The following is a 24,159-nucleotide window of genomic DNA, read 5'->3' as shown; positions in this document are numbered from 1 at the left end:
ATTGCTGGGTTATATGGTAGCTCCATGTTTAACTTTTGGAGATACTATCCCACTGTTCTCTGCATCTGCTCTACTACTAGCAGTGGATCAGCTTTCCAATTTTACCACACCCTTGCCAACATTTTTTTTTTTACTTTAGGTATGCTAGCAAGGATATCTGCGATTTGATTTGCATTCTGTGGCTAATGTAATTGAGTATCTGCTGTGATATCTAAGTCATTTGGCCATTTTTCAACTGGATTGTTGGTCTTTTTGTTAAGTTGTAGCCATTCTTTATATATTTTGAACTTTAACCTTTACCTATAAAGCCTTTTCTCTCTTATTCCTTGAGATTTTTGCTGTATAGGATTATATATCTGTGTAAAGGGAAACTTTTTGTTCTATTTGGTTACCTTTTCTTTTTCTTGCCTGATTGCTCTGACTAGGATTTCCATTACAATTCTGAGTAGCAGTGCTGAGAACATTCATTCCCTCCTGCCCCCCCCCCCATAAGACAGAAAATGTTAAAAACTGGATTTAAAAAATGGGTCAAAGGAAAATCAAATGACAAGATGATGTTAAATTTTAACCTAACTATGTCTGCCATAATCAACTTTACAATATTCTCTATTAGGTGGCAAGACTTTTCAGAACTCTGGACTGTGGTCCCAGCCTCAATCCTTGTGGGAACGATGCAAATGGAGTTGGGGCTTCCATTGTCCTCAGTAGGGTTGGTGTGAGTTGCCACTGACCTAATGGCTATAGGCATCCACTATGGCAGTGAATATCTAGTGTATTTATAATCTCTGGATCACACAGGATGGTGTGCTTTTTCCATGTGGACTTTGTTGATATCTTGATTTGTTCTTGTGAAGGAGAAAGCTCTACATTGGGTTTTTTTTTTTTTTTGCTTTGTTTGGTGTGATGTTTTTCAGTTTATTTTATTTGCGATTTTAAAAAAACAAAAAAACAGGCATTTATAAATTTCCTTCTGAGCACGGTTTTCACTGAGTTCATACATGTTGAAATCTTGTGCTTCCATTTTTCAGACTCTTAGTTTTTTCAGGTTTCTCTTGATTTGTTTTCCTTGACCCTTTGTTTTTTTAAAAAAATGTGTTTAATGGCCTATTATTGTGTACTTTACATTTTTCGGTATGTTATATATACCCTTATAGTTGAGAAAAATAACTTTTTGTAGTTTAAGTTTTTAAAACTTGTTAAAACTTGTGACCTGACATGTAATTAACTTGGAGAATGATCTTTGTGTACTGGTAAAAAATGCTGTTAGATAATCTACAATCAACCTTAAGCCAAAAAGTATTGCTACTAGGTTTCCAGTAACACCTGCATAGGTTTCTTTCTTTCTTTCTCTCTCTCTCTCTCTCTCTCTCTCTCTCTCTCTCTCTCTCTCTCTCTCTCTCTCTCGTTCTCTCTCTCTCTCTCTCTCGTTCTCTCTCTCTCTCTCTCTCTCTCTTCCTTCCTTCCTTCTTTCTCTCTCTCTCTTAAATCATTTTATTGGGGGCACGTCCAGCTCTTATTATTACAAACCACACAATCCATTCATTGTGTCAAGCACATTTGTACATTGGTTGCCATCATCAGTCTCAAAACATTTTTTTCCTACTTGAGTCCTTGGTATCAGCTCCTCATTTTCCCCCTCCCTCCCTGCTCCTTCTCCCTCATGAACCCTTGATAATTTATAAATCATTATTATTTTGCATGGGTTTATTTCAAGCATCATTTTTAAACATGTCTTCGTGATCAGTGAATGGCTTTAAACAAGTTCTCTTGGATAATACACTTGTCTTAGTCTTGTAAAGATGTCTTCCAATAATGATCCCAAACATTTGCACACGAGGGTACTGCTGGACCAGTTAAATTCAAGGCAGAGAAGTCAGCTTAGAAGGCAAAATTTTTTAATCCAAAGGTTTGGATTGATAGATTTTCCCAAAGGATGGAGGACAATCACAGGGGCTAATCAAGAAGTGATAAGAAAATGAAAAGCTGTATTGGTGAGAAAAAAGGCCAAGAAGTTGTGCCTGGGTACTTTTTTTATATTTCGAAAACAACTAACTGGTCGCTCTAGCATGGTCCCGTCCCATAAGAATTCCCTTGGGAAGCTATAGCCTATCCATTCTACTGTGGGCTTGCCTCTTCAGACTTTTTTTAACCTTACACTCACAACATTCATAAGAAACACAACTTCTGGCCCCTTCAGGCTACTGTCACTTGGATATGATATAAATGAGTGCAGAATTGTTTCTGGAAGGGTCAGAGAGAGGAAAATACTGTCCTGTGCAGTGTAATACAGACAGACCTCAGTGGCACATATGTTGAGGAGCAGTAGCTCCATATTTTGATAATTTTCTTATCTGTAGCAGTGCTTTTTGACATCATCAAATGTTTTATGCCTAGCGTCTATCATGTTATTTAGATCTGCTGTTTGTTTATTGTTCTTCCTAGATGTTCTGTTCACACTGAGAGTGCTGTGTTGACGTCTCACAATTATTGCAGAACTGTTTTTCTCTTTTTAGTTCTTTTAGTAATTTATGTATTTCAGTGCTGTGATGTTATGTGTATTAATATTCAAAATTGTTCTATCTTGAAAGCTTGATTACATATAATTTTAGAATGTTTTTCTTTGTCTCTCCTAACTGATTTTGACATGAAGTCTTTTATATTTACTTATATAATTACCTTCACCTGGGTCCTCACCATTTTTCCTTGGGTGCATTCATGTCTCACTGTCTGATGTCACTCTTTTTAAGCCTGAAGAGTTTTCTTTAGCATTTCTTGTATGGCAGATGTGGTGATGTGGTTGTTTTAAGGTGCTCTGAAGTCAGTTCTTTTTTTAAAAAAAAATCATTTTATTAGGGGCTCATACAACTCTTAACCACAGTCCATGTATACATCAATTATGTAAAGCACATTTGTACATTCATTGCCCCCATCGTTCTCAAAATATTTGCTCTCCACTTAAGCCCCTAGCATCAGGTCCTCATTTTTCCCCTCCCTCCCTCTTCCCCCTCCCTCATGAGCCCTTGATAATTTATAAATTATTATTTTGTCATATCTTGTCCTATCCGATGTCTCCCTTCACCCACTTTTCTGTTGTTCGTCCCCCAGGGAGGAGGTCACATGTAGATCCTTGTAATCGGTTCCCCCTTTCCAACCCACCTTTCCTCTACCCTCCCAGATCGCCTCTCACCACTGGTCCTGAGGGGATCATCCGCCTTGGATTCCCTGTGTTTCCAGTTTCTATCTGTACCAGTGTACATCCTCTGGTCTAGCCAGACTTGCAAGGGAGAATTGGGATCATGATAGTGGTGGGGGAGGGGGTCTAGGAAGCATTTAGGAACTAGAGGAAAGTTGTATGTTTCATCGTTGCTACATTTCACCCTGACTGACTCGTCTCTTCCCGAGACCCTTCTGTAAGGGGGTCTCCAGTGGCCTACAAATGGACTTTTAGTCTCCACTCCGCACTCACCCACCTCATTCACTATGGTAAGATTTTTTGTTCTGATGATAACTGATATCTGATCCCTTAGACACGTCGTGATCACACAGGCTGGTGTGCTTTTCCATGTGGTCTTTGTTGCTTCTGAGCTATGAGGCCGGTTGTTTACCTTCTAGCCTTTAAAGACCCCAGACTTGATAGCTGGGCACCATCAGCTTTCTTCACCACAGTTGCTTATTCACTTCGCTTTGTCTTCAGCCGTTGTATTGGGAAGGTGAGCATCATGGAATGACAATAGAAGAAAATTCTTGCATTGAGGGAGTACTTGAGTGGAGGCTCAATGTCCTTCTGCTACCTTAATACTAAACCTATAAATACATGCACATATATCTATTTCCCTATCGTCATATATAAATATATTGGCATATGTACATGTCTTTATCTAGACCTTTATAAATGCCCTTTGCCTCCCAGCTCCTTCCTATATTTCCCTTGACTTTCCTCCTGTCCCACTATCATTTTCAGTCCCTACCCGGGTTTCAGCAATGCCTCTTGGTTACATTACCCTTGATCATGCCCTACCTGGCCTCCCACACCCTCCTCACCACCGATTTGGATCACTTGTTGTTCCATTGTCCCCGGGTTTGTTAACACTACTACCTTTCCCCCCACCTCCCCCTCCCATGTCTCCCCGGAACTGTCGGTCCCGTTGTTTTTCCTCCAGATTGTTCATCCAGCCTATCTTATTTAGACAGACTTACAGAGATAATAATATGCACAGAAACAAGACAAAGCAAAACCGAGCAACAATATATAACAACAACCAACCAATGACAAAACAAAACAAAACACACCAAGAAAGAAAAGCTTGCAGTTAGTTTAAGGATGGATTGTTGGCCTTTAGGAGTGTTTTCCAGTCCAGTCCTAAAGTCAGTCTGATTCATAGTGTGGCTCTAGGTTCAACAGAACTGAACACAGCCTAGTCCTGTGTCATCCTCACAGTTTTTATGGTTAAGCCACTTGTCAAATCATTTTGTTGAGGGATTGCCTCTTTTACTGCCCCTCTTGACAGCATGTCCAAAGTATATGAGACGAAGTCTTGCCATCCTTGCCTCTAAGAAGCATTCTGTCTGTACGTCTTCCAAGATAGATTTTTTTTTTTGGGCAGACCATGGTTCTTTCTGTGTTCTTCGCCAGCACCATAATTTAAATGCATCGAATCATCAGTCTTCCATAAGTCAATGTCCAACATTCACATGCATATGATGCAATTGGAAACACCAAGTTTTGGGGCAGGTGTACCTTAGTGTTTAAAATGACATCTTAATTATTTAATGTTCTGGAATTTGGCTAATACCCATGGAACTTAAAGGCAAAATTCATGATTAAAGAGTTTGTTGAAGTTACCCCTGGCACCAACCCCCCATGTCTAGGGTAAAGAGTGCAATCAAATGGGAAATTGAACTGTGGGAAGCAACAACTCATGGATAGCTGCTCACCTTGGAACTGCGTTTGCAGAGACTCCTCATACCTGCAGAGTCTAGCGTGTTGTATCAGTGGAAAACTTGATGTTACAAGTGCAATTGCCTTATATCCCAGGGGGATGATTGACTTTTTTTTACTTTTGTGGGTTTTCCTGCTGTTAGGTTGCTTGTTTTTGTTTATCTTTTGTCTGCTAGTTGGTTTGTTGCTGTTTTAGGGTAGCTGGTCTTAGGGAGTTTTGAATTTGTCATAGTATGGCCACCACAGTAAACCAGAGTCATGCATATATCCCAGAGACAAGCAGATGGATCCTGGGCCCCCAGTGAACTCTTGCCCCAATCCAAGAACATTTTGTTCTGTTAACATGGCCCTGCGCAATACTTACCTTCATGAAATGATCACTGAAGATCATAAGGGTGCTGCAGCAAAGGGGGTGAAGAATAGTGTCTGGGGTCTTAAAGGTTTGTATTCAAACAAGCAGCCATCTAAGTGAGGAGTCACTTAAGCCCACGCGGAAGAAGCACACCAGCTTGTATGACTCAAAGATGACAATAATAAAATTCAAGTACGACGAAGGGAAAAGTATCATAAAATTGTGCATACCCAATTTGTGGGAGGCTGTGGAGGACAGTGGGAGCCCAAAGCCCATCTGTAGTGTATCTACTCAGATTAAGCCTCTGGTAGATCCCCTCTGGCTAGGGGCAAAGGGGCCTGGAACTGCCTTCCTAGCAAACGTAGATTGTTGTAATCCTGATTATGCTGTGTCAAACTGTGATCATTGATCACTTGACCTCCCTCTGGAATAGTGGTTCTCAACCTTCCTAATGCTGCGACCCTAATGCAGTTCCTTGTGTTGTGGTGACCCCCCCAACTATAAAATTATTGTTGTTGCTACTTCCTCACTGTCATTTTGCTACTGTTATGAATTGGGCGACCCCTGTGAAAGGGTCGTTCAACCCTCAAGGAGGTCACGACCCACAGGTTGAGAACCACTGCTTTAGACCAACCTGAATTTATTCTAGGTGCAAGGTTTTCTCTTCTTTCTTTCTTTTTTCTTTCTTTGGTGCAAGGATCTTTTGATTGTTCCATGACAAAAAAACGTCTTCCCTGGCTTTTAAACTAATAATGGTGGTCCTTTTTTCTACTCATTCTTTGTATTTTAATCTTTACATTATTACTGTTTTATTTTTACGATTTCATTTTGTTTTCATTCTTTATTGTTTCTGTTGGGTTTCCCAGTTTGTGAAGCACAGGAATAGACGCACAGAAATAACTGATGCAAAGGTTTGTAGGGCATGTAAAGGGGTGGAGGGGATTTCAGGAGTGAACAATGAAGGTGGGAAGGGGGAGTGAGCACTAGAATGTGATTACACAACTCATTTTAAAGGCGATTTAATCATGGGGGCAGGGGGAGAAAGAAAACGTTCTGAAATTTATTTTGGTGATGATTATACAATCCTTGATATGATTGAACTGTTGGATTGTGTGATATGTGGATTAAGTGCCAATAAAACTTTTAAAACAAGAAAAAGCTAGGGATAAAAAGGAGAGGGGAAAGGGAATAATATATTGAAGATGGATGAATGGATAGATGAGAGAGCTAGGTAATCCATATTTATGAGTTGATAATAAACCATAAACCCCATATGGCTTAATAATAAAAAAAGTTTATTAAGGAACCTAACAAATTTTAACGACAGTGGGAAATGCTCAGGGTTGAGTTGTTTTTTATCCTCTAGTAAGTACCCCAAGGGCATACCACTCTGCTTTAAGCCTCAGCCTGAAGGCATTCAGCTTAATAAACTCAGTGGGTCTGCAAACCCAGCTCCCTCAATTCAGTACCCAGAGGCACTCCACCTTTGTAAGTCTTGTGAAGGCCCTCTGCACCATTTCAGTGGGTCAGCAAACCCAGCCTATCCAAATAAGTGCCTAGAGGCACCCATTCCTGTAGGCTCATTCCCACTTGAGTAGGTCAGCAAGTCCAACCTCCCCAATTACGTGTGCAGAGTCACCCATTTCACAAGCCAGTCTTCTACACAAAGGCACTCAGCTTTATTTATTCCATATTTATTCACTGTTCCATGCATGCTCTGGCTCCTGCTCCTCTGATAGTTTAGCTTTCTTCTGGATCCAGGAGGTTTTCTGCATCCATGAGGATCGCAAGTCCAAAGGACAAGATACCCTCCTGACTCTTGCTGGCAGTGAGATCCTTCCTCCTCCTCAGGGCTCATTTTTGTACCCAGCAAGATGGTCAAAATTACATTACTCACAGGTGAATACTGTTAGTATCCCCCCCCTCCAACCACCCTCCCATTCATGCAGGGAAAGGTCATTTGGTGGAAGTTAGAGACTGGCTAGAAGAACCACATTACAATAATTCACTGCCCCTGCAGCATCCTTGTTCTTTAACTCTTTAAAGAGCTCTTGGGCAATAGATTGACCTTATGCAATGCGTCATTTGTTCTGACTACTGCTTTCACGAACCTTGATTGTGGGTTCAGGAAAGATGAAATTCTTGACAATTTCAGTCTTTTCTCCATTTTTCTTTTCTTTTTAAAAATTTTCAATAGTTCATTTTACTAAATAACCAATTTATAGTCAGACTAGTACAGTGGCTTGTTAGGGGAAGTCACTTATTCACGTGGTTCTGGTGTATCCCCAACAAAGAGAAGAGTTTGGATAGGAGTCGTACCAGGTCATCAGGGCAGTTCCTTGTATTCAATGTATTCACAACAGTATGGAATGAACGTGGCATGGCAGGTCCTCACGTTGCAGGAAGGTGTGCAGCCACACGTGGGACGGCCTTTTCAAATGCCAATCACCCCCCCCCCCATGCCTCACCACTTCCTGTTGTCTGCCCCTCCCACCCATCAACTTGAGAGGCCCCAAACCTAGGCAGATCCTATTTACCCATTAACAGTAACAGGTGGATAAAGGAAGCCCCCAGCACCCTCATCTCAACTCTAACCTTTCAGATTCAGTAGTCTGGAACAGGGCAAGGGAACATGATCAAAGCCAGGTGAACATTTTTATGGAAGGCTCGAGAGAAACACCAAGAACCCCAGAAAAAGTGCTTTTGGGGAAAATAGTTTTAATTCTTCTGAAATACCTCCCAAGGGCTTCCAGGCATGATCTCTGCACACATCCACACATCGGGAGCGTCGGCAACAGAGTACAGGCCCACAGCCAGGTAACCTGAGGACTGCCCAGCAAGCACACTGTCCTCCTGGTCAGTTCCATCACAGAGTGCTCTCCAGAGTGTTACAGTTGTCTTTAAAGCTCTTCAGTTCCAGGAAGTGCTTGACACGTTTACTCTTCTGACTGGATGTCACCTGGATGGTAGTTGGGGAGACTTCAGGAGATTGGGTAAGGTCTTTGGCTGCTGACTAGTGGTGTCGCGGAGAGCTCCCACTTAGTGCTTTGACTGCAGTGGCCAGCTCAGTCAGGGCCTCCTGATAGCCAAAGACCCCTGTCCCATAACGGGCTGTCTCATAGCCATGCAGCAGGGCATCGATGAGGGCCTTGCGCACACCTTTGAAAGGAGTAGTACCGTTCCAAAGATCTAGCAGATAAGAGTGGAAATTCCTGCCCATTAGGGAACGGGATGCCTGCCTTCAGTGTGAAAAGGGATCTCAGAAGCAAGGATGGTGTCCAGAGCTCTCATCCTGTACAGATAGTTGTTGCAGTTTTGATTTCCCTGGGTTTCCAGCTGTAGCAGTCTGACATCATCATCTGCGAGGAGCTGGGGTTCCTATTTGAGATCCTGAACTCTGGATAGTCGAATATCAATCTCTTATTTCAGATCCTTGGGGGCATTGTGTCCCACAGGGACATGAGGTCCCCTCCGAGATGTCATTGTGAAGTGCATGACTTGCCTCTTCACAAAAATAAATAGCAGTACAAACACCAGACTCCCGTGTGCCATCAGCAGCACGACATTCAACCCGGACAGCCAGTTACTACTGGACACCATGGGCTTCCCGCCCCACGCAGAGCTGCTCTGGTTTACCCCGTTGTCCTGACTCATCAGCCGGGTTCTGCCGAAGCAACGGCACCTGCGTTTCCTGGAGCTCCCTGGCCATTTCCTTACGGGGACATTTCCAAACATGGCGACTTGGGGGGGGGGAGGGGCGCGAGATGGAAGCAGAGCCAATCGGCAGCTTGGCGCCCCCCCCCACGTGACTCCTTTTCTCCATTTCTCATGATACCTGTTGGCCCAGTTGTGAATTTTTGTTTTCTTTACATTGAGTTAGGAGCCATGATGGCATAGCCAGTTAAGAGTTGGGCTGCTAACAAACCCCAAGACCAGCAGTTTGAAACCACCAGCCGATCCATGGGGGGGAAAGATAAGGTTTTCTACTCCTGTAAAGATTTATGGGCTTTAAAACTCACGAGGGCAATTCTACCCTATCCAGTAGGGTTCTGAGATTCAGAATGGACTAACATTAAATTGTAAGTGTTAGATTGTAATCCATATTGAAGATTTCAATCTTTGATTTTCATTAGTGTATCAAGTTTTCATAATTTTCTGCAAGCAAGTTTGTGTCATATGTTTATTTCAGGTTGTTAGTAAATCTTCCTCCAAAACCTTATGTTGTATTCTGCTCCATACAGTCCAGCTTCGTAGAGTATTTGTTCAGCATACAGATTGACAGGATACAATCCTGATGCACATCTTTCTTGTTTTTAAACCACTCAGCGTTCTTTTGTTCTGTTTGCACATCTGGCCTTTGGTCCATGGACACGAGCACAATGAAGTTCAGGAATTCCCATTCTTTGTTATGATCCACCCAGTCGAATGCCTTTGCATAGTCAACAAGACAAAACTAAACATGTTTTCTCTTGTTCTCTCAACCCAAATCCATCTGACATTAGCAGTGATGTCCCTTGTTCTACGTCCTCTTGATTTTCTGGCTGTTCTCTGTCAATGTATTGCTGTAGCTGTTGTTAAATTATCTTTAGCAACATTTTATTTGCATAGGATATTAATGATACTCTGTACATTCCAGGTTTCAATGTTCTGCTGCTTCTCATAAGGTGTTCTTTCAGCATAGTTCTTTTTTGTAGTCTGATCTTAGTCTTGAAGATTTACTGAAACAGGTTCACCTTGAGTGTTCCTGCTGGTATTTGAAACACTAGCGCCTCCTGAGTTACCAGTCCCTAGAGGACATTCTACTTGGTAAGAGGGGCAGGGAAAAAGAGGAAGGCCCTTGACAAGACAGGTTGATATAATGACTGCAACAATGAACTCAGACAGAACAGGTAGGAGGGTGGTGCAGGACCGAGCAGCTTTACATTCTGCTGTACGTAGGGTCTCTGAGTTGGAATGGAACCGACTGGATGATATAGGTCTTACAGTTTTTGCACACACTTCTTTGCTTCCTTTGCAGTCTTGTTTATCCAAGAAGCCCTAATGGGAAAGTGTTTAAGCTAAAGGTCCTCTGTTAGGAAACCACAGCGGTTCTGTGGGAAAAAAAGATTGGCAACCCACTCCCATAAAGTTAGGTGGCCTTGGAAGGGGCACAGGGCTCTTCTGCGCTGTCCTTTAGGCTTGCTGTGAGTTAGGGTTGACTTGATGCAGTGGGTTTGGATGAATGGCCGTCTCCTTTTTCACTCCCATCCTTTCAAAACAAGTGTGCTTGTTTATTTGGTTCTTGTATTAGAATTTTAAACTTAGACATTAATTTAATTTCAGCACCCTCGTTCTTAAAGCTTGCATTTAAATTACATTTCCATGACTGCTCTCTCGCTCTTTCTCTTAAATACAAGTTCTTTTGATTCTTCCATTAGTTCTGCTTCAGTAGGAGCCAGCTTCTTCTAATTGTTCTGCTTGGTCTCAAGTCACTGAACCTCCTCTAATGGGATTTACTTGTTCTTGGGCATGGGTTCTTTGGCATGGTCATTTTTGGGAGTTGTGTGGTTATTGAGGCAATGGAGAACCAGCAGACCATGGAAGACATGATAAACTTTGTTTTTTAAAGCTACTGATGGAATTTATTGTTGATTGGTGACTTCCTTAGCAGAGGAGACAGAGTTTTACCTGCTCAGCTAGGTGGAGTTGGGGAAATAGTTATTTCATGACCCTGGGATTGATTGAGTTTATTGGTGAAAACTTCAGATGGCCTTCCAGGAAGTCGATATGCTTGAGTCAAGGCGCCATGAAGTCCTGGGTGTTCATAACATGATAGTCCTAGGCTCCTTGGGGCCAGGCGTCCCACCCTCAGAGAGGGAGACTTGTGGGGTGGGTGTTGGGGAGAAACCTCTGAGTTATATGCAAGTTACTTAGGTAGACGCACACACCTGAATGAATTTCTCATTCAAAGTACTTGTGAATTACTTTGTGGTTAGCCTGTTGTGCCCTAAGATTTAGTACAGATTATAAACAAGGGAAAATGAAGCTGTGCTTAAAATCTGAAACCTCTTCACCTATGAACATGGGCATAGCCATGGTTTGCCCTGGATCCTTTTCCTTTTCAGTAATTAGAACTGCACTTTAGATACAGCTTGGACAACATGCTAGTTTCTCCTCAGTCTTTCATGCTGGACGGTAGTATTCAACAGGATCGAGCCAGAGTTTGCTTTTTTTCAGTTAAAACCTTTACCCTCATAATTTGGATAATCATGAAATTATTTACCAGTTACCCACAGTAGAAACTTGAAAATGATCTAGAATTGCTTATCTAGAATTGTTTTTCTTTTCCAATTTTTTTCCTGGCAAAAATTGAATTTTTTTTTTTTTAGTTCTCTGTTATAATAACGCAGCCATTCACTAACTCTAATCCTTGTACCTCATTATTTCTACTTCATCCTGTCCATTTCTATTCTGGGTACCTTAGTCCAGTTCTTACTTTGCTACTAATGGAACAGCCTTTTAAATTATCCAGTTGCTGTCAGAATCATGAAGATTCTGTGTGGCAGAGTAGAACGAATTTCAATAGGATTTAAAAAATATCGTTTGTGTGAAAATGTACACCAGTTCAACCATTTCTATGTGTAAAATGTACGTTTCTCAAGTTGTGCAACCATTCTTGCTGCCCTTTCAAAAACTACTTCATCCCTGTTAAGCTAAACTTAGTCTACTCCTTAAGCAACTCAACTTTTGTTTTGCGATGCTGTTGGGATTTGATCCAAATAAACAGTTCTTTAAAAGAGCACAAAAATTCTGAAGGCAGACCTTGTTTGTTTATTAGGCTGGATGGCTTCAGGGGGATATTTTAACTAAAATACAATAAACTAAACTTTGGCTAGATCATGTTGAACTACTACTACAGTTCTAGAGTTCTTTCTGGCTCCAGAAAGTCGAGATTCCATGAGAATTTGATATTCTGTTCTGTAATCTCTCCCACCAACCCCACACACCCTTTCTGAGATCAGGATTCTTCTATGGAAACTTTGATAAAAATGTTTTGTAATGGTTTGAAACCAACAGCCAGTCCTGGGGAGAAAGACAGGGCTTTCTGTTCCGTTAACAGTTCCCATTTTGGGAACTCACAGGAAAGTTCTACTCTGGCCTGTAGAATCTCTGAGTCCGCATCATTCCACAGCAACAAGTCTGGTTTGGGTAAGTGGTAATTAACTCTGTGATGTAAAAAACCCCGCAGTTCTTCAGGTTTTGTGGCAATGGGGGTTGGGGGGGGCTGTTCAAGGAGATGCTTAGAGGTGCCATTTTGGTTCCTTCAGTTCTTACTTCTCCAACTTCCTCTGCTGTTCCAATGGAATAGAAGCCAATTCTTGTTTCAATGGATGGCCACTCTCAGACTTTTAAGCTCTTAGGTTCTAAGTAATGTGACAGAAGGAAGAATACAAACACTATGTAAACATGACTAGACCAGTTGACTGAGATGTTTCTTGAAGAAATGAAATGCCCTTTAAGTCTTCAAACCAGGGGGAAATTTCATGAGCATGACCTAGCAACAGCTTGTTTTCCTGGTTCATTGTTGTTTAAAACAAACAGACAAACATCTCCCCCACACACATTTAACGATTCATCCTCTTTCAGCTTATGATATCAATTACATTAAAATCACATTGTGTTACTATTACCCTTAATTGACACCAAATTTACTATCCCATAAGCAGATTGCCAAACTGGTTCTTCCTTTCCCATTTCTGGCAGCCCTTAATAAACTTGGGTTTCTAGACATTTGCCTATTGTTATTTCATATAAGTAAAACCACACAATTATTTGCCCTCCTGTGACGGACTTATTTCAATCAGCCTCATTTAGTTGTAGCAAATATCAAGACTGAGTAGATGCAAATTTCTGCCATGTGATTTCCAGCTTATTTTCTAACGCCAGGGCTATATTTTGCAACTACTGTTCCATCCTGTTTCCAACACATGCATTCCATTCACCAGTGACTATCAATAAATCTTGATTGCCCATTTGATCAATTTCTGTCCATAGTCATTGGTAGAATTCTTCAATTTTTATTATCAGTAGCTTTTGTGCTTGGTGCATAAATCAGAATAATAGTTGTATTGATTGGATTTCCTTCAAGGTGGATAGATATAATCCTATCACAAACAGCACTGTACTTGATGATGGATTTAGCAAGATCCTTTCTGACAAGAATGCCACACCATTCCTTTTGATTGCATGTGTTAGTCTGGGTAGACTAGAGAAACAAATCCATAGAAACTCATGTGTATAAGGAAGAGGTTTATAGACAAGAGGAATTGAACATTAAGAAAGCATCCCAACCTAGTCGTGTCCAAGCCCATAAGTCCAATACTAGCCCCTACGTCTGATACCAGTCTATAATGTCTTCAAACTCATAAAAGACATGCAATGACGCAGAATGCAGGATGATCACAGGCCAGTAGGTATAAAGTCTTTGGATCCAGTGGTGGTGTAAGCATCTCAGCGCTGGCAGTGGTCTCCACATGACTTCTCCAGCACCCAGGGCTGCATCAGGGTAGGTCCATGTGACTTCTCCTCAGAGATGTCTTGCCACAGGAAGTGAGCAGAGAGAGAGAGAATCCCCCGCCTCCAGGAAGGAATTTTCGGAGTACCTAGAATTCCCAAGATTAGGCAATGCCCACACAGAGGCCTCATTGGCTGTAACCCCATGGATAGGCTAGACTTTACCCCTACACTCTTAATCCTCAAATTGACAAATGATTATATAACTATAATTGTGTTATTCCATGCATAGTAAATTATATGAATTTCAGATTTTAAATGGCCAATGTCATTCTATTTCACCTCACTAATAATGCCTAGGATTTTGCTCTTCATACATTCCATTTCATTTTTGACTAGTTTTAATTTTTCCTAAATTCTCATATTCCAAGTTCTGATTTTAGAAGATTTTTGCAGCTGTTTCTATTTATTTTGAGTTGTGCCCTATCAGCACATTAAGTAAAGGCTCCGCCCAGGCATTCCCGGACTCATATGGCCGTGGTTGACTCCTGGCCAGGAAATCATCTCTTCATCCACCGAGGTCTGTCCTCGGACAGTACCTCTGACAGTGTTCTGCTTCCTTTGTTTAGGCTCTCAGCATTTGACAGTGTTTCAAAGTTGTGCATAAGGTTTTCAGTAGCTTCTTCCTCCCCAAGTGGGGAAGCAAGTCTTTTTCCCAGTGTCTGCTTGTAGTCTGGAAGCTTCACTGAAACCTGCTCACTTTAGGGGACACTGCGAACATTTGAAATGCCAGCTTCTAGCTTCACTGCAGCACAAGCCCCACTAGACGACGGCAAACTGACGAGCAAGTGGTGGTCTGATCCTTTGTACAGAAATAGTAATTGAACTTATTTTACAGAGTTGTTAATGATAGTTAAGTACATGCCAATTTCTCAAAAATTTGCCAACTGATCTTACAGCAGAATTCTGTCAGAGGGGGCTTCAAAAAGTTCTTTGAAAAATTGGTTTAAAAGGTAATAGAATTTCTCCATGAACTTTTTTTGAAAACTTTTTTGAAACACCTTCATAGAATTTTTATCATGAAAGGTTCTGAACATCACTCAGCATATTACTCATTTTCTTTCAGGACCAGGTTGAAATTCCTATTGAGATAAGAGACGAGCAGGAGAGGACAAGGTTGTAAGATTGCAGGAGAGTTCTTGTGTCCCCAGCACTTTATTGAGCCACTTTGTAGGACTCCAACTAAAGAAATGTTCCAGTGCGAATACTATTTTTCTGGAATTATGGCAGATAAAATAGAACAAATTTAAACCCACTGCCATCAAAGTTGGTTCTGACTCATAGTGAGCCGCCTGTAAATCAGTCACTGTCATCAAGTCAATGCTACTCATAGGGATCCTGTAGGACAGGGTAGAACGGCCCCTGTGGCTTTCTGACACTAACTCTTTACAGGAGTAGAAAGCTCCTCTTTTTCCCTTGGAGCGATTGGTTGTGTTGAACCTGCTGACAATTTGGTTAGCAGCCCAATGTGGAACACTACACCATTGGACAGAGTAAAACTTTTTTTTAAAAGTACTTTTATTGGGGGCTCTTACATCTCATCAAAATCCATATGTTCATCCATTATGTCAAGGACATTTATACATATGTTACCTTCATCATTTTCAAAGCATTTGCTTTCTACTTGAGCCCTTGATATCAGCTCCTCATCCCCCCCCTTCTCTACTCTCCATCTCTCATGAACTCTTGATAAGTTATAGCTTATTATTTTCTAATCTTATATCATCCTCTGTCACCCTTCATCCACTTTTTGTTGTTCGTGCCCCTGGAAGGGGGTTATATGTTGATCCTTGAGTAAACTTGCTGTGCCTTTCTGAGGCTGTAACCCTTTACAGAAGTAGAAAGCCTCTTTTTCCCTTCAGAGCAGCTGGTCATTTCAAACCTTGCTAACTGCAGCTCAACCACTACACTCCGGGGCTCCTTGTTACACCAGGGAAAGTTAGAACTGTTGTCCTCTAAAGTGTGGTTCTTAGAGGAGTAATTTCAGTGTGGAACTGTGTTAGGGTTGACAAGAGAAACAAATCCAGAGACACTCATATGTGTGTCAGAGAACTTTATATCAAAGAGTAATTGTATATTAAGAAAACATCCCAAGCCCAGTGCAGATTAAATCCACAAGCTCACAATATTAGCCCATATATCTGATACCAATCTATAAGTTCCACTTCAGACTCATACAACACATGCAGTGTTGCTGAATGCTGGAAGATCACAGGCCAGTGGGTGGAAAGTCTTGGGGATCCAGTGGCAGTGGAAACATCTCAGTGGAAGCATCTCCACATGGCTCCTCCAGCTCCAGGGCTCTGGCTTATCAGGGTAGCTTCATGTGGCTTGTCAACAGGAATGTGAAGCAGAGAGTCTGTGTGTCCCTCCTCTAGAGGCTAAGACAGGAGTTCCCAGAATCTTCAGAAGAAGACCATGCCTACACAAAGACCTCATTGGCTGTGACCTGATTTACAGGCTAGACTCCCCCTTTGTAAGTTGACAGATTATTTAACTGCCACAGGAACCAAACTGAGCCTTTGCTTTGGAAACCTGTTTTCTGAGCAGGTTTACATAGATTATTTCACTTCCAAAAATCCCTTATTTTGTGATAGAATTTCAAGGTCCCTGAGTAATTGTGTGAAAGCAAGGTTTTGCCACAGTTTTAAAAAAATTTATTGGGGGCTTTTACAGTTCTTATAGCAATAATACATCAATTGTATCAAGTGCACACACACACACACACACACACACACACACACACGGTACCATCATTATTTTGTAAACATTTAGTTTCTATTTGAGCCCTTGGTATCAACTTTTTTTTCCTCTTCCCTCCCCCCTTCCCACCTTTTTGACCCCTGACAAATTATTATTTTCATATCTTATACTCATCTGTCTCCCTCTTTTCCCCACCTTCCCCCAACCCTCCTGGGGTATTTATATAACCTGTATTCAGTGTGTCCTGAGCTCTTTTCTGTACCTGTGTACATGCTCCGGCCTAACCCGCAATGAAAGGCAAGATTGGGGTCATGATAGTGGGGGTGAGGAAGCTTCAAGGAACCAGAAGAATATTGCATGTTTCATTGGTACTATACTTACCCCTGGTTGACTCATCCCTTCCTTGTGACCCTTCTGAGAGGGGATGTCCCATTGTCTACAGATGGGTCTTGGGTCTCTGCTCCCAACACCCCCTCATTCTCAACAGTATGTTTTGTTTGTTTTGGGTCTTCTGATGCCTGTTACCTGATCCCATCGACACCTCATGATTGCACAGACTGGTGTGCTGCTTCAGTGTGCTGCTTCAGTGTGGGCTTGTTGCTTCTCTGCTAGATGGCTGCTTGTTTAACTTCAAGTTAAGACCCCAGACACTGTATCTTTTGATAACTGGGCACCATCAGCTTTCTTCACCACATTTTCTTTTCTTTTTTTTTATAAACATATTATTAGGGGCCCATACAACTCTTATCACAATCCATCACCACATTTTCTTGTGCACTCATTTTGTCTTCAGCGATTGTGCTGGAGGGTGAGCATCACAGAGTGCCAGATTGTTAAAGTGTTGCATTGAGTCAGGGCTTGAGCAGAGGCCCAAAGGTCCATCCACTTCCTGAATTTATTACCATATAAACACATGTACATATGCCATAACCTCTATTTTTATGAATTAATGTATTTAATATAATATATTTAATATAATATAGTTGTGAGTACACAACTATGTTTATGCCTCTATCCATAGCTTTGCTTCCTAGATCTTTCCTGTTTCCTTTTACCTTCTTCCTTTCCCACCATCACACATGCCCTTTTTCTGCCTCAGTAATTCTTAGCTCCATTGCTGTTGCTCCAACACCCCCAGGATATATACATCCTCCCCATTGTTGATTTCAGTTGTTCCCTTGTCTGTGACATTGGTTTTCCATTTTTTTAAATGGCATTTTTACCACAGTTTTAATTGACTATTTAATAGTCTCTTAGTTTATTCTTCATACTTTAACTAGAATGACTTTTTCAAAAACTAAACTTATTATAGTAGGACAGGTTATTGTAATTCTGTATCAATTTTATCAATATTTAAACCTCCCAAATTAATATTTATGTCTACGTTTATTTTAGTGGATTCACATTTCAATTTAACAATTTGATCCTATAGTTTGTGTCATTGAATTTTTACTTCTTCACTTTATTCATTTCTGTATTTGGCTTATGGTTTGTGTGGTGGAAGTCTAATAGCTTACTGAAACTAATTTCTCCTTAACAATGTTTGATCCCTTCATTCCTGGCCATTTAAATATTTTAGTGAACTGGTATTTAAAAATAAGTTACTTTAAAAAGCTTGTGAATGAGAGTCTTAGAATTTGAGTTTTGAAAGGATAAAAACAGTTCTAGGAGCATTATGAGATAAAAAGGAGTGCAGGTGCAGTATTCATCATGGTATATGGGCATTCGTTTTGAATCGGGGTCAGAACAGCATGCTAGCTAGCACCGAGGGGCTGAGACATGAGCACATCAGGTGTTGTACACTAATTTAATTATAAGGGCATACTCATGAACCTACTTGGAAACTACAAGATGATTCTCATTTTAAAGCAAATATTTATTTAATTAAAAATAAATATAGAAGCAAATGGAGAACTTTTTCTTATATTTTGTGTTTTTTTAAAAAGCATTTTATTAGGGACTCATACAACTCTTATCACAATCCATACATATACATATATCAATTGTATAATGCACATCTGTACATTCTTTGTCCTCGTCATTTTCAAAGCATTTGCTCTCCACTTAAGCCCTTTTGCATCAAGTCCTCTTTTTTTCCCTCCCTCCCCGCTTCCCCCTCCCTCATGCGCCCTCGATAATTTATAAATTATTATTTTGTCATATCTTGCCTAGTCCGGCGTCTCCCTTCACCTCCTTTTCTGTTGTCCGACCCCCAGGGAGGAGGTCACATGTAGTGTAGATCCTTGTAATCGGTCCCCTCTTTCCAACCCACTCACCCTCTGCTCTCCCAGTATCGCCCCTCACACCCCTGGTCCTGAAGGGATCATCTGCCCTGGATTCCCTGTGCCCCCAGCTCCTATCTGCACCAGTGTACTTCCTCTGCTCTATCCAGACTTGCAAGGTAGAATTCGGATCATGGTAGTTGGGGGAAGGAAGCATTTAGGAACTGGAGGAAAGCTGTATTCTTTATCGGTGCTACCTCGCACCCTGAATGACATCTCCTCCCCTAGACCCCTCTGCAAGGGGATCTCCAAAGGCCGACAAATGGGCTTTGGGTCTCCACTCTGCACTTCCCCCTTCATTCATTATGGTAAGATTTTTTTTTTCTGAAAATGCCTTATACCTGATCCCTTTGACACCTTGTGATCACACAGGCTGGTGTGCTTCTTCCATGTGGGCTTTGTTGCTTCTGAGCTAGATGGCCGCTTGTTTACCTTCAAGCCTTTAAGACCCCAGACACTATCTCTTTTGATAGCCGGGCACCATCAGCTTTCTTCGCCACATTTGCTTATGCACCCATTTGTCCACAGCGATTGTATCATGGAGGCGTGCACCCAATGATTTTTTGTTCTTTGATGCTTCATAACTGATCCCTTCAGAACCACGTGATCACACAGGCTGATGTGTTCTTCCATGTGGGTTTTGTTGCTTCTGAGCTAGATGGCCACTTGATATTTTGTGTTTTAAGACATCCTGACTGCTGGTAATTTGTGAGATTGTAAGTATAGGCACATCTTATTTTATTTTGTCCCGCTTCATTGCATTTATTTAAGACATGGCGGGGAAATGGTTAGGGGCCATTTCTGATGTCCTTTGGCCTCAGTAGGGAGAAAAAGAATACAACTCTATTCCATTTTGGCCCAATGGTGATTTCTATGAAGCAGAGGTCAGCCATGCTCTTGTGACCCTTTATCTTTATCCTGTTCTGTCACCACTTTCCCCTCCCAGGGTACTCTGCTAGCTTTGACAATTTGTTCCAATAGCCACACAGAACTCATGAGTACCATATATAGAAGCTGAGTTTTTCAGCACAGTTTTAATGCAGTTTTTGTGGTAAAATTAGGTGCCTTGACTGATACTCGGGTCAGCTTATACGCGAGTATAAACAGTATGTGGTTCATTTGGGCGAAGAGAACGGGTTAAAAGTCATGGTTAAAAATACCCCACCCCATTGAGGGATTTTGGTCTGCAGCAGGCTTTTTTCCTGTAGCAGCGCCTCCTCTCAGCCATGTCAACAGGCACAGCTCTCTCTGGTCCCTGTCTTCTCAGCCAGGCAGCCTGGTGGCCTCTTCTGTGTTCGCACAGTGTTACAAAGCTGCTTTAGCACTGGTCAGTGCCCAGAGAGCACCCCGTTCGACAAGCCAGCCTCCTGCCCAAATGCTGCATCGCTGTGCACAGTGTCCTAGATTGTCAGTAGCCATGTGGTCAGAGCACACCAAAACGAATTCCATAAGCTTTTCTAATTTGTAGTTTGGTGCATATCCCAATTATGGTTCCTTTCACCCTTCTGGATCTTCCCCCTTTCTGTAGTCCTGAATGTGACAGTGGTGAATTGATCTGCTGCCAATTATCATTCTGTGACTATTTTATTTTATATGATCTGTAATTAAGCTGTGAATCTTTTAGGTACCATTAGGCCTGGTGCTGTTTGTTTCCGTTATTCAGGTAATTATCTTGGACCTGCTTTTGATCTGATTAAGATTTAATAAAATAAAAACATTTGAATTTTGGGTAGTTTTCTTTATAACAGTCTGTTTCTAGTGATTTCTGTCTCCTGTCCCTCCTTGCCTTCTTTTTGCTTTTGGGCAGATGTGGACTGTTGGTCTTACGTAATTGTTTAAAGGAGCACAGTACTCGTACATTTTAAAATAATCCAATTTAATGTAGAAATAGTTTTAGTTACATGTTCAAAGGGTGTTTTAGGCCAATAGTCTTTCAGGGGTCCCTTTAATCTCTAGAGCTAGCCTCACCTTTTTCATTAATAGGAATTTTATTCTATATTTTTCTATCAGGGACCGTGTTGTGTCAGTGTTAGAATTATGAGTTGTGGTAGTGGGGTACCATATAGTTCTTTTGGTCTCAGAAGATGTTATGATTTGTGTGCATTATTTGTCTTGGGGATTAGTTTATCTCTGAGTCTTGTTTCCTTCATTCTGATTTGCTCCACATGAGTAGAGACCATTAACTATATTTTAGATGACTGCTCCCACACGTTTAAGACTTCAGTTGTTATTCACTAAAGTGCTTATGCTTTAAGTTAATATAATTTCATTATTTATTTATTTATTTTTTAACAATTTATTGGGGCTGATACAATTCTTTTCACAGTTCATACATATACATACATCAATTGTATAAAGCACATCTGTACAGTCTTTGCCCTAATCATTTTTTTCTCTTTTCTTCTTTTACATTTTATTAGGGACTCCAACAACTCTTACCACAATCCATACATATACAAACATCAATTGTATAAAGCACATCCATACATTCCCTGCCCCAATCATTCTCAAGGCATTTGCTCTCCACTAAGTTAATATCATTTTAATGAGGACTTAGAAGCAAGGATGAGTTATTGTTGTCATAAATGATGTCAGTCTGTCAGCTTGAGCTAGAAAATTTAAAGAACCTGTTTAAAGAGCCTATTAAAAGCCCCTTGACATTTGAACACCGTATTAAAAAAATAGTTATTCTATATGCATATAGGGGTACCATTTTGAATCCAGAAGAGAGTAAATGGTTAGAAGAACTTAGGTGGTTGCTATGAGTTGGAATTGATTCAATAGCAATGAATTTGGTTTTTGAATTTGAAGTACCATGAGGCTTATAAAGAGAAGAGTGAGAAATAGAGCAGATTGACTAATCTTATATGGTCAAGAAGTGGTTAAATGCTCAGCTATTCACTGAAGGTTGGCAGTACGAACCCTTCACCTGGTTCATAGGAGAATGATGTGGAAAGATCGTTGGAAGCCTTGGAAAACCTTATAGCTAGTTCTGTAAGGCAGAGCTGCTTAAGAGGTGGTTCTGGTAACAGAATGAGGGACTGGTGACACATTTGGTAACAGTGAAAGATTTCTTGAGCGTGCAGCTAACCAAACAGTAATAAAAACCAAATGTGTGATGAACCTTAGGCATTTCTGGCAGTGCGTACCTATGTCGCGTCTCGTGGCTTCACTGTAGTCCTGGATCTGAATGCATATGTGCTCACAGCTAAAACAGCAACAACAACAAAAAACTATAGTTAGATGTGCTTTACAATACTGTAAGAATCATTAACTTCATTAGAAGCTGTGTGTGATTTATATTTATCTTGTATATCTATATACTTAGGATTGTGTGAAAATTTCTTGGACAAAAGAAGGATTACTAGTTGAAAAATTTAAGAAACCTTACTATAGGGTCTTTATGAGGCAAAATTGATGTTGTAATGTTGACTGACAGCAGGTTATTTATTTTTTTCCTGGCTACTACTAATTTGACATTTTGCACATTGGTCACTATGAGAATTGTCGAAATTTGAATTAGGCAGTGGTTTGAGAACTGCCCTTCTTTTGTTCAGAAAAGTATGAATTTATACGGCTGTAAAGAGTTTCTGGAAGTTTTTTGCAGTTTTAGTCAGGCTTTTAATGGACTACCGTATGTAGTCGAGTAAGCCAACTCGAATATCAGTTGAGCCATGTAATCTTACCACAAAAATGGCATAAAAAATGTGCTGAAAAACTAGGCTTATACACGAGTATATATGGTATCTGGTTTAGTGGATAAGAAAAACCTTAAAATAGAAGATGCTTATTATTTTTCTTTTCAAAAAACCACAGTCAGCTTATTGAGTTTCATGAAATAAAATCACTTTGTAAGACTTTATTGAATTGTCCAATATGTCTATTTCAGAAGGCAGATGACTCATCTTTTATGCACATTAACACAAAAATGTTTTTGTAAAATTTTCATTAAATTTCTTAGTATTTTTTACATATCTGTATTTAAACCCAAACGTATTATTGCAGAGCAAACTCTGCCTCATATTAGAGTAGAAGTGTTGCATCTGATTGTAAATCTTGTTCTCAAATGTATACTGGGAATTGGAGTTTGTTTCTGAGATATTCTGATAGTCTTATATCTTTGAGTATGACCTGTGTATGCAGTTTATGTTTGGAGTGACTGTTACTATCATTTTTTATAGGTTATGCATGGTGTAACTCGAGGCTATTGCTCGTGTTCTAGTCTGTATGTCTGATGGTTCCCATAATTTTGCAGTATACAGACTGCTAAAAGTATTAATCATTCCCGAACCCTCCACTTTTTTCTAAATTGTGAAAATAAGTACACCAAAACATACCCCAACACAACTTCCACATTTATAAACCAGTGACATTGATTATATTTTTAAAATTTTTGTGCAATCATTATTGTTGCCTTTTCCCCAAATACTCCACATTTATTCAGTGCCACCCAAACAAAATCTTCCCCACTCTCTCCCTGATAACTGCTAATTGTGCATCACAAGCATAATTTTCTCTTGGAGGCTGCATTCTGTTCCTTCAGATGTATGTGCCACACTTTGTTAGTCACTTGTTGATGGACTTTTTGGTAGTTGTGAAGAGTGTAGAACTGAACACTGCTATGCAAATTTCTGTTTGAGATCCTACCGTCATGTCGTTTAGATATATGAAGGGTATCCCCCCCCCCCCCTCGCCAAAGCAAAACCAAAACAAACTGGAAAAAAGCTTTTGTAAATACGCGTTTCTTCCACCAGATGAGCACTCAGCAAGTCATTCTGAGTTATTACACCCAGTGGTTTTGCCTGGAAGGTTAAATTCTGGCCACTGTGAATTTTTTCATGAAAGCAGCAGTTTCATTTGAATCTCGTTATTTTGTAAAAGCCAATTTAAGAAAACTGGGCAGCTGTGAAATTTTTTCCTGCTTTGGGGGTGGGGTGGGGAAATGCTGCAGAAACTGTTGTGATGTTAAGCACAGCTTACAAAGCTAGTGCTGTGGGGAAAAACTCAAGGGTATGACAAATGGTTTTCTAGTTTCAAAGAAGCTGAAATGTCTATTGATGAGACCTTGTTCTGGACTTCCATCATCTTCCCAAATGGACAAGAATGTTGACTGTTGATTTGGAGTTCGCAGTGCATTTCAAGTTTGTTCTACAGGTCAGACTGTTAATCAAACCTTCTATTTAGTGGTTCTGAGAAGATTGCGGAACAGTGTGTGACAAAATATGTGCAAATGGGGGACTGGTTTTGCTACCATGACAATGCACCTGCTCAGGCAGCCATCTCAGTGTGTCAGATTTTGGCAAAAACAAACAAACAAAAGAAAACCAGCA

The 24,159-nt window shown here is 40.7% G+C and overlaps 1 protein-coding gene and 1 pseudogene across 2 annotated transcripts in view; one reads left to right on the top strand and one right to left on the bottom strand.

Annotated features, from left to right (window-relative positions):
- The window catches only part of TRIM33 (tripartite motif containing 33), a 123,443-nt gene that overhangs the window by 35,868 nt on the left and 63,416 nt on the right, over nucleotides 1–24,159 (top strand). The window lies entirely within an intron of this gene.
- Nucleotides 8,158–8,891, bottom strand: LOC142458701 (protein C1orf43 pseudogene; annotated as a pseudogene).

This window comes from Tenrec ecaudatus, chromosome 1, assembly GCF_050624435.1.
Source record: "Tenrec ecaudatus isolate mTenEca1 chromosome 1, mTenEca1.hap1, whole genome shotgun sequence".
Classification (NCBI taxonomy): Eukaryota; Metazoa; Chordata; class Mammalia; order Afrosoricida; family Tenrecidae; genus Tenrec; species Tenrec ecaudatus.
The sequence above is the reverse complement of the archived record's forward strand: the minus strand, read 5'-3'. Positions and strand labels throughout refer to the sequence as shown.